Consider the following 12099-nt stretch of genomic DNA (forward strand, 5'->3'; position numbering starts at 1 on the left):
CTTTTTCAGGTAGGTTGCCTATTTCGTCACTTATTTGGTCTTGTAAGTTTTCACATTGCTCCTTCGTCTGTAATTATTTTTTGTCATTTTTTTTTTAAAATTTGATGGGTAGGGCTGTATTCCTGTGTTACTGGTTGTTTGGCCTGAGGCATCCAGCACTGGAGCTTGCAGGCAGGTGGATAGAGCCGGGTCTTGGTGCTGAGATGAGGACTTCCGGGAGGCCTCACTCCAATTAATATTCTCTAGGGTCTGAGGTTCTCTCTTAGTCCAGTGGTTTGGACTCAGAACTCCCACCACAGGAGGTCAGGCCTGACTTCCAGCCTGGGAACCAAGATCCCGCAAGCCACGTGGCACAGCAAAAAAAAAAGAAAGAAAAAAAAGGAGCAGTACAAGAACAAAGAATAAAAAGCAAAATAAAATTAGAAAGATAAAAAATATATTAGGAAAAAATATATAATTGAAACAACTGCAACAAGATAAAACAAAACCACAACAGAAAAAAGAAAGGGAAGAAAAGGGGGAGAACAAGCCAAAAGGAGCAGAACAATAACAAAGTATAAAGAATAAAATTAAACTAAAAGATTTATTAGAAAAAATAAAAATATACATGAATCAACAAGGATGAATCAAGGTAAAACAGAACCTCAATCTAAAAGAGGAAAAAGAGAAAAGAAAAAAAAAAGCCTTGGCTATGGGGCACAGAGTTTCAGCATGGGTGGAAATTAGGCAGTGGTGGGCTTTAGCGTGGGGGGGGGGAACCTAGGCGAGAGATGGGTGACTTTTGGGAGTGGGGCATGGCCTAGGCTCAGGACCCATGCAGCCGGAAAAGGCCTTGGGGGTGGGGCCTAGGCAGGCTCCGTTCAAACATGGGGCAGGGGCTCTGCTTAGGGTCTGCGCAGAAGGGGAGAGGCAGCACATCCAAAGGGGGGCCTCTGGAGTGTGGAGTTCCAGAGTTTGGAGGTAAGGTCCTGGGTGAGGGTGTGTGGGTGGGGTTTAGGCCCAGTGTGGCTGTAGGGGCTCTCAGAGGGGGTCTCCGAGTGTAGAGGTAGAGCCCTGGGTGGGGTGTAGGGGCTGGGCTTGGGCTCTGCACGGCAGGAAGGAGGCTCCAAAGTAAGAGGATTAGGCCTAGGAGCCCAACAGGCTCCCTGGTGCCTAAGTGGAAAGGGAAAGCGCTGGCCACGTTCCCTTCCATTCCTCTGTGCCACCCTCTAGGGTGTCCCCGCAACTGCCGTCCCCCGTAACTGTGGGTCGGTCCCACTGGGTGTAGGAACTCCTCCCATCCCCCAGCCACCCCTCAGGGATGCCGGTCTTGTATGTCAGCCTTTACTTTTGCTCCCCCTTACCTTCCTCCCACTCCCTCAGGACCCACGTGGCTGGAGGGGGCCTCGGTGGGCAGAGGATCAGGCCTGGGATTTCAGCAGGCTCCCAGGGGCCCAAGAGGGCAGGGAAAACCTGGGCATGCTCCCTTTTGATCCTCTGCCCTCCCAATGGTCCCCCAATTTCCCCCTTCGTGCATGGGATCCCTTCCCTTCCCACAGCCGCCCATCAGGGGCACCAGTCCTGTCCCACCTCCACTTCTCCTCCTCCCTCACTCCCCCCCCACAAGCCCCACATCCTACCCTGTCACTGGGGGTTCCTCCCATTCCCCTTAGTTGTCTGTGGTCCCCCACCAGTGTATGGTGGGTGCCCTAGTTATGCGGAGACGCGAATTCCGCGTCCTCCTAGTCCGTCATCTTGACTCTGCCCTTGTGGTAGGTGCTTAATAAATGTTTGCTGTCATTTATCAAATAATATGGTGGGAAGAATAAGCCAATATCTACATAAGAAATGGGAGATTCCATGTAATTGTGCTTCTGACAGGATTTGGTTTTCTACTAGACTTTTAATCTTTTATTTGTTTTTAATATTGTAACTAAATGTATTTTTCCTCAGAGATAAGAGAAATAATGGTCTTATAACAGTTGTATATACCTAAGATAAGATATATAGATACTTAAACACTTTGTTTCACTAGCTGTTCACTAGTGTGTCTGATACCTGGTCATTTTTCACTCTTTTCCTCTAAGCAACACATCTCTATTTTCTCAATGAAGAAACTACCTCCAACTTTCTAGGCTCATGGATCATTTTAACAATCTAGCAGCTACCAGCAGGTTCAACTTGGCTGGAAAAATTGGGATTTTAAATGAGCTGTCCAGTCTTTTTTGATCTCTTAGTTCCCATATTAGGATACAAGACTTTAACTTAGGAACTATGATAAGTAGCCATCAACTGCTGTGGTGTGGCCTACAAATGTGATTGGATTTATCTCCCCCCAACTCCTACTATCTCCCCTCCACACCCTCTCACACAGAGAGTCTAAGTAGTAAGTATTCGAAGAGGTCAGTTATGTAATAAATTAGGATTAACAACTAAATATAGGGGTATTCTGCTTATAACAGTTCTTATGTCACACATTGTAGTTATGAAAAACAAAGCAAATGAAATGAAACCAGGGCCTCCAGTTTATGTCCAAGTGCTGCTGTTGATTCTGTTTTCTCATCCGTAGAAGTTTTGCTCTGTTCTTGTCTGTCAGAGTAGTTAACTAAGTGTTAGATGTCTGGCACACCTAATTTCATGAAGAAAGGAACTGATGTACCAGCCAAGTGTGTTCATAAATTAGCTGTGGTGTAATACATTTGGGATTGCTCCCTATTGCTTAACCAAAAAATAAATTTGAACAACTGGAAGAACAACATTAGAAATCATTATCTTTCCCAATGTACAATAAATAAGAGAACCAGAAATGTGAGACTACAACTTCCTCCTAATCATATAACTATTTGTACAATTCCCTGCTATTTCGCCTAATTTTCCCTGTGGAAAATGCTTTTTGAGAATTGGATGGTCTTTTTTCTTCCAGAATCTTTGTGGTACTGGGATTTATCCTCTATTAAAATGGACCTAGTATCTTTTAATCTGCACACTATTCTTGTTCAAAATTAAATTGAAAGCCGCTTCTTTTCCATTTCGTTCTTTCAACATATAAATTTGCCTCTTTCAGCATGTAAGTCTGTTGAATTAAAGTCCTTTGATAATGTAATTCCTAGTTATCAGCAATAAGTACCCCAGTGTCCTCTTTAAATAAAAAGCATGTAATTCTAAGCTCACTGACTCTCTCAGTTTCCTTATAATATGAAAGTTTACCCCCCCAAAAAACTCATTGGTTAAATTCTAAACCAAGCTAAAAGTAAGATGTGAATAGGAAAGTGAACTCAAAACAACTCAAGATACAAAGCCCTAGTTACTGATGAATGTGTATTAATCATCAATTTACCATATCTTGCTTTTGTAATTATATTAAAAGGTTGTATCATTTCCCCAATTATATTATACAGAAAAATGCTTTCTTGTAGTGCCAGAAAGTAAGGAAGGGCTCAAAAAGCAAATCGATGGGGGAATGTCACAGGGACACAGGAACCAACTGAAAGTGGTCCCAATGGCCAAAGCTGGAACAATTTGAACAATATAAATAGCCTAGCATTGGATTATAATATAAAGTATAAAAAATACCCATCAGTCCATAATGGTATAAATAAGTGATTGAATAATAAGTGGGGTAGAATAGGGAAAACTCCCATATGGAAGAATTTCAAACGATTTATATAAATACTCTGCCCTCCAGGAGGTGGAGCATAACTCCCCATTCCTTAAGTGTAGGCTGCATAGAGTGACTTCCTTCCAAAGAGCGGTAAAGGGAGAAAAATAACTTTACAGTGGAGAAATCTGACAAACACTACCTCGGCTGGGTGATCAAGATTAACATCAACAGTAAAGTCATGTGGATAGTATGTACTCTTGATATGATGTGATGAGAAGGGTACTTTGCCTCTGTGGTCTTCCTCCCTAAAACCATAACCCAGTCTAACCATGAGGAAAACATCAGACAAACCCAGGTTCAGGAATATCTTACAAAATACCTGACCATCTCAAAACTGAAGCTCATCAAAAAAAAGGAAGGTCTGAGAAATTGTCATAGTATAGAGGAGCCTAAGACCTGATGTCTAAATGTAATGTACCTTGGATGGGATCTTGGAACATAAAAAGACATTAAGTAATAATTGAAGAAATATTAATAAAGTATGGATTATGGTTAATAACAAGGTACTGATTGGTTTATTGGTTGTGACAAATGTAGCACTGTAACGTAAGATGTTACCAATAAAATAGTGTGTGGGATACACAGGAACTCTGTACTAACTTCCCAAGTTTTTCTTAAATCTAAAACTATTCTAAAATTTTAAAATTATTTTTTTTTAAAAAAATGTATTCTTTTGGTTCAGGATTTGACCCAGAGGCATAGTCTAGTGGAATTTTCTCAGAGGAGGAAGAATATTGGATAGTACCATTCATTTAAATTACTATCTTTTCCCTTGATTACTCTACAAATTAAGTTCTTCTAATAAAGCATACTATTACTTACTACGGCAATTTTGTTCCTTTGTTGAATAAGTATAGACTACAGTTGCAGAGAGGAGAAAATGGTAATATGGTCAAAAGACACATTTTCTTAAAATACTTAGGTAAGTTCTTATAGCTGAGCACATTAAGCCAATAGTCTCCACTAGCAAAATGTACGGTATATTAATAACAAGTATATTCATGAATGAGATAATTTTACTCAGTACTGGATCTGTGCATGGTTACTTTTGTCAGTAGTAATATAACGTATAATACTATACAAACATCCTCCAAGCTGCCTACTTGGAATTTCCCAAAGTGCTGTGTTTTTCCATGTTTCTATATACATTCTTATGTTTCCCCTTGCCCAACCTATTTCACCTTCAAGATTCACGTAATCTGTTATCTGTTCTAGAAACCTCCAGGATTAAATAGGTGACCTATCTTTATGCTTCACACCACACCTGGTATATTGCTCAATTATATGTGGTGACTATCATTTGTCACACTATATAATGTCAATTGTTTCTGTCACCTAGTTCCTCCTTGAACTAGTAAATTCCTTTGAGAAAGATACTTTGTAATTAATCTGTATGTTCCTAGTGCCTAATATAGTACCTGAAACACAGTAAGACCTCAGTAAATCAATGATTAATTAAATGATTAATTAATTAAGCTCAGTGTGGGAGATAAAAATATGGATGAGTTTTTAAAGGAGTAAATAAAATAGTGAATAATACTTCACTATTTTATTAAAAAGTTATTGAGGAGATTATGGGGTGCTTAACATTTTGAAATGTCTGTGGGGCAAGCATGTTCTTCCAGAAAATATTCTGGGATAGATCATTGCTCTGAGTCAGTATGTCATCTCTAATATTGTTTGGTTTGAAACACAAGTGACATGTCCTATCCATATCTTATTTCCTCAATCAAACACAGGATGTTAAAAGGCAATATCTTAGCGCGGGAACGAAGGTGGGGTGCGTGTCTTCCTGGATCCTCCTTGCTGCCTTGGTCCTCATTGCTGTTTCTCCCTGCTTTCTCAAATTCCCCAGCTTCTTTAAAGCACCCACTACCTCTCCTGTTTGAAATTATTTACGGACCTCCCATTTACTCCTCTTCATTCAGTGAAGATTTTAGCACCAAGCTTTCCCCCTCTCTCTATATATAACTACTCCTGTAGTTAATTTTTTCAGCAGTTTTTTTAACCTCAATTTTTTTATTGATACATAATTGACATATAACATTATATTAGTTTCAGGTGTACCATATAATAATTTCTATATATATAAAATGAAGTGATCACCAAAGTAAGTCTAGTTTACATCTATGGCCACAAATAGTTAACAAATTTTTTTCTTATGATGAGAACTTTAAAGATCTACTCTCTTAGCAACTTTCAAATATACAGTACAGTATTGTTAACTGTAGTCACCATGCTGTACATTATATCCCCAGGACTTGTTTATCTTATAACTCAAGTATTTACCTTTTGACCCCCTTCACCCATTTTGCCCATCCCCCACCTCTGCCGACCACCAATCTGTTCTGTGCATCTATGAGTTCAGGTACTTTGTTCTGTTTTTTAGATTCCACATAGAAGTGAGATCATACAATACTTCTCTTTCTCTGTCCTACTTACTTCACCTAGCATAATGCCTTCAAGGTCCATCCATGTTGCTGCAAAGGCAGGATTTCCTTCATTTCTTTGCTGAATAATATACCATTGTGTATATACACCACATATTCTTTATCTGTTTCTCCACTGATAGACACTTAGGTTGTTTCCATGTTTTGGCTGTTGTGAATAATGCTGCCATGAACATGGATGTGCAGCATTATTCTGTAGTTCACATCTGTGTAGGTAATACTTTCACCAATCCAATGTATTAGGATTAGATTCCACTGCATATAATAGAAAAACCCAAAGTAACAATGGATTAAACAAGGTTTAAGTTTATTTCCCTCTCATATGAAAAACTCTAGAGGAAGATAGTCCTGAAATGGTGTAACAGCTCCACAGCATCTCTTTCTGCTCCACTATCAGCATATGGCTTCTACCTTATGGTCCAAGATGGCTGCTGGAGCTCCAGCCATTATATGGACATTCTACACAGAAGGAAAAAGAAATATAGAAGAAGTCCACAACCCTTTTAAGGAAAATTACTAGAAGTTCCATATAACATTTCCACTTAGATCTCATTGGAAGTATTTTGTCACATATATCTAGCATATATTCAGGGAGGCTAGGAAATGTGTCTTTATACAGAGAGGCAATGTGTCCAGGTAAAATCAAGGTTCTGTTATTAAGGAGGAGGGGAGAATGAGTATGAGTGTTGAGGTAGACCTTTACCACCTGGCCTCTCCCTTCAATGACCTTCTCATTCCAATGATTTTATAATCTACCTATGTCATTACCACCAAAATCTCAATTTCAAGCAACCCACTCTCCAAAACCATCTCTTATCTTTTCAGCACATTCACTCCAGTACTCTAACTCCACAGTTTTTTGACTCCACTTCATGCCCTCCATCAACCTGCTCTATCTTCACTTCCTAGCCTACCTGGTCTATAAGCCATGGTCCAACATTATAATCATATCCTACCATGCATTCTCAATTCCTTAGCCCTTTCCTCCATACTTCCTTGGCTAAACATTACCTTTAGTTATGTGCCTGCACTAAAACACTTAAATATGGCAAGAGAAAAATATCACTGTGCTCATTTGACGTCTGAAATTCATGACCACTAAACCTTGTTTCTTTTTTCTCTAAGAAAACAGAAGCAATCAGAAGACTTTCACATCTTTCCACTCTGTGCCCAAGGTCTGTAATAGGGCTATAGTCCACAGCCACCCTCTGCCTGCCCATATCAAAATTCCAGACTCCCAGAAGGAGAGCAGGTGTTCAGTATAAACCACACGGTTACACAGTATAGGCACAGAGAGCCACTCTTATCAGTTGGGGTGGTAAGAACCCTCCCGAAATCCAAATTCCCAGACACCAGCCATCGGCCAAAGATGCAAGGTGGCCTTCCGAAGGATAAGCAATCTCAGGCCTGGAGTTATGCTCCACCTCCTTGAGAAGGCAATACATACATAAACGTGGAATTTTTCTGTATAGGAGATTTGTTCCCCATATTCTGGTTGGTTTTAATTCTTTATTTTTGGAGATAATGGGAAGCACTATTATGGTTCCAAGAGTCAGCTACCTCTTTCCTCACACTGCCTTTTATTAGGGATCTCCAGTACTGGTCTCCAGACTGTTGCCTGCCCCAGTGTTTCTCAGAATTTGGTTCTTGATCCAGAAACACCAGCATCATCTGGAACTTGGTAGAAATTCTCAGACCCCATCCCAGACTTACTGAATCAGAAGTTCCAGTCACCAGTCATCTGTGTTTTAGTAAGCCCTCCTGATGCATGGTAAAGTTTAAGAACCACCGATTTAGCCAAAAGGCGAGGAAGACCTGTAATTGCTCTTTCTGTCAGGACTTGAACGGATTCTGAGGTCTCTACTATCTACCAGAACCAACAGATGCTGAGTTATGAAAATTGGGTTGGGATGAGAGTGGTGTGGAGCTGGGGTGTATTCAAACTAGTATCTTCCCTTCCTTGAGGATTTTAAATAAACTTATTTTAAAGCTCTCTTCAGAGTATTCTTTTTCTCTATTTCTTTGGGTGAAAATGTCATTTGAAGAGTCTTCTGGGACTTCCCTGGCAGTCCAGAGATTAAGACTCTGCACTTCCAATGCAGGGGGTGCGGGTTTGATCCCTGCTTGGGGAACTAAGATCCCACATGCTGCGCAGCACAGCCAAAAATTTAAAAAAGAAAAAGTCTTCTGAGTCAAGATCATGTCACTGGGCTTCCTCATGTGTTTTACTATTTGGATTACTTTAGTAATTTTTTAAACTTTTTATTTTGAATTGATTTCATTCTTTCAGAAAAGTTGCAAAAAAAATACAAAGACTTCTTGTATAAGCTTTACCCAGGTTCCCTAAAGATAAGACTTCACATAACATTACAACAATTATCAAAACAAGAAAATTAACATTGATATAAAACTGTTAACTAAATCACTTATTCAATTTTCATCACTTTTCCCTCTAATTTCCCTTTTTGGTTCCAGGATCTTATATTGCATTTAGTTGTTATGTATCATTAATCTCCTCTAATCTTCATCAGTTCTTCAGTGTTTTGCTTCTTTCAGGAACTTGACAATTTGAAAAGAACTAAGTTCCATACTTTATTCCGATTTATTTACTTTATCCCTAATGTTTTTTCTATCACAGACTCCCACTTAGGGTATCACATTACTCCTTATCATTAGGCTGCTTTTAGACTGTGACAGTTTCTTACACTTTCCTTGTTTTTGATGATCTTGACAGTTTTGAGGAGTACTAGTTAAGTATTTTGTAGACTATCCCTTAATTTGTGATTGTCTGATATTTTTTCCTCATGATTAGTCTAGGGGTTTGGGCTGTCAGGAGGAAAACTACAGAGGTAAAGTGCTATTCTCATCACCTTATATCAAAGGTACTGCTACTGACTTCCCACTAATGATGTTAAGCTGGCTGAGGTTGTGTTTAAGTTTTTCCACTGTAAAGTTATCCTTTGCACATGGCAGGAAGAATATCCTGCCATGTGCAACATCATGGATGGGCCTTGAGGGCATTATGCTAAGTGAAATAAGTCAGAGAAAGCCAAATACTGTGTTGTGTCACTCATACCTAGAATCTAAAAAAAAAGTCGAACTCAGAGAAACAGAGGGTAGAATGATAGTTGCCAGGGGTCAGGAGTTAGGGGAAATGGGAAGATGTTGGTCAAAGGGTATAAACTTTAAGTTATAAGATGAATAAGCACAGCATGGTGACTATAGTTAATAATACTGTGCTATGTACCTGAAATTTGCTAAGAGAGTAAATCTTAAGCATTTTCCCACACAAACACACAGAGGTGTGAAGTGATAGATGTGAATTACCTTGATTGTGGGAATCATTTCACAGTGTTCACATACATCAAGTCATCATGCTGCATACTTTAAATATATATAATTTTATCATTATACCTCAATAAAGGTGGAAAAAATTAATATCAATGGTATTTGTTTTTAAAAATAATTACTTTCCACAATGGTTGAGTAGTCTCTTTTGTGTATAAACTTGTATCATTCCTCTTCCTAAAGCTGATATTTTAAATAGTATTAAATTGTTTTTATTTTTTATTGAGGTATAATGTTCATACAATAAAATCACCCTTTTTAGTGTACAGTTCTGTAAGTTTTGACAGATGCATAACACCATTACAATCAAGATACAGAAGTATTCTATAACTCCCCCAAATTTCCTAAGGCCCCTTTGTAGTCAACACCTCTTCCCACCTTCAACTCCTGGAAAGCACTGATCTGTTTTCTGACCCTAAGTCTTGCTTTTTCCAGAATGTCATGTAAATAGACTCTGGCTTCTTTCACTTCCCATAATGCATCTGATATTCATCCATGTTGTGTGTATCAAGAGTTTAATCCTTTTCATTGCTGAGCAGTATTCCATTTATGGCTATACCACATTTTGTTTATAGATTTACCAGGCAAAAGACACTTGTGTTGTTTACCTTTTGGGGTGAAAATGAGTGAAGCCACATATGTTTTGTACAAATAAATATTTATGTACAGGTTTTTGTGTGAACCTGTCTTTATATCACTTGAATAAATACCTAAGAGTGGGATTACTAAACTGCATGTTAGGTGTATGTTTAACTTTATAAAAAAGATCAGATTGTTTTTGAAATGGAAATCACCAAGATGAGATGTCACACTCATTCCTGATCACAAGTGGGGATGCAAACTGGGGAGCAGAGACAGGAAAGTAAAGCTCCAGGTGCCGAATCTAACCTGTCATCCAGTTCTGTAAAATCGATATATTCTTCCCCCATTCCCCCATCCTCACCTCTCAGAGGAAGTAGGACACCTTCAGCAGCATGCATAAAAGTATACTGTGTTGTGAAGCCTCCCACGCTCTCCATTATTCTCCTCAGTTTATCAGGCAGAATGGCTTATCTGAGGAGACGAGTGGCAATGACATCTGAGATACAGTAACATCAAGAGAACCCCCACCAATTATTTTGCCTATTACCTTCTTCTTTTCCTTCCCTCTAGAAGGAAGGATAGGACACTGGGGCAACAGCATTAAGTCTGAAGAGAGAAATTATACTGGTGTTGGTTAAGAGATCATGTTTCTTTACCTAGTCTTTCCTGAGTATAAGGAAAAAACAAACAAACATGGGACTAGGGAGAAGCAATTAATCCTTCCTACAGTGTCAAATTACTTTTGTCTTATGTCTAAAATACACAATATGCAAAGTTGACTTTTATTATTAACTACTGACCGATTTATAAATGTTATTAGAGCAGAACAGTGTCATGAATAATCCCCAAAGCAGATTTGCTCCTCCTATGCTGATTTGACGCTTGTAAGGAAATACATACTGGGGACATATTACTTGGCATGGAGAAACCACCCTGGGGCTAGAAAGCTGAACAGTACACAAGTTAATGTTTATTGTATTAGTCCTTCAAGGACCTTGCTTCAGAGTCCTGTGGAAAGATTGAAAGGAACTCGGGGAATAAGGGGGGGGGGTAAGATTATCCAAGAAGGAGGTAACTAGACAGTAATGATTTTGGAGGGGTGAGCAAAAGGTTGCAGTAAAAAAAATGTACCTTTTTTTCTGCAAACTGTCTTTGGTTAAGAGCTACAGAATAACTGAGTTTATTAGGGGCAGAGCAAAAACAAAAGGGCGAGCAGAGGATTTGTTGGACTTAAGTGGATGGGTTTTCAACTTAATATAAAACGAACTTTTCAACAAATAGAGCTGCTCATTCAGAAAAGGTGGCCTTGTGTGACTTGGGGTTCCCCATTACTGGCTGTGTTTAAGACTAAGTGCAATTATCCTGTTATAAATGTAGTAAACAGTATTCATGTACCCTTCATTCTGCAAATGTTTACTCTGTACAAGGTGCATGCAAGAACATGAAGAATCAAACCTAGATTTGCTCTCTGCCAGTAGTCAATGCAGTGGTTCTTACACTTTAATGTGTATACACATTCCCTTGGGGATCTTGTTAAAATGCAGAATCTGATTCTGTAGGATGGGGCCTCAGACTCAGCATTTCTAACAAGCTCCCAGGTGATGCCCATGCTGCTGGTCACTATAACACATGCTGAGTGACAAGGGTTTCTAGTAGGTAATGAGACATGCATATAATCATAATACAAAGTAAGAATTAGTAAATACCACCTAAGTCCCATTAATTATCAGTAGAAACCTGAATCTGCTCCAACAAGACTGTCGTTGCCCTTTTCTACCTAAGTATTCCTTCTGATGGTTCTGTTGCTCTCTTTCTTGAATTTCATTTCTTCTGGGGTTGCTCACTGCAAGTGCTGTTTCTTAGCCTAGAATAGCTTTCTCCTTCTCCTTATACTAATTTTAACAATTTGTCAAGATTTATCTCCTGGGACTTCCCTGGTGGCGCAGTGGTTAAAAATCTGCCTGCCAATTCAGGGGACATGGGTTCGATCCCTGGTCTGGGAAGATCCCACATGCCGCGGAGCAACTAAGCCCGTGCACCACAACTACTAAGCCTGCGCTCTACAGCCGAAGAGCCACA

At 39.3% G+C, this 12099-nt stretch overlaps 1 protein-coding gene across 2 annotated transcripts in view; it reads right to left on the reverse strand.

Moving 5' to 3' along the window:
• CHD1L (chromodomain helicase DNA binding protein 1 like) overlaps positions 1-12099 on the reverse strand; it is a 134148-nt gene that overhangs the window by 121296 nt on the left and 753 nt on the right. The gene's annotated exons all lie outside the window — the stretch shown is intronic.

This window comes from Globicephala melas, chromosome 1 (assembly GCF_963455315.2).
Source record: "Globicephala melas chromosome 1, mGloMel1.2, whole genome shotgun sequence".
NCBI classification, from domain to species: domain Eukaryota; kingdom Metazoa; phylum Chordata; class Mammalia; order Artiodactyla; family Delphinidae; genus Globicephala; species Globicephala melas.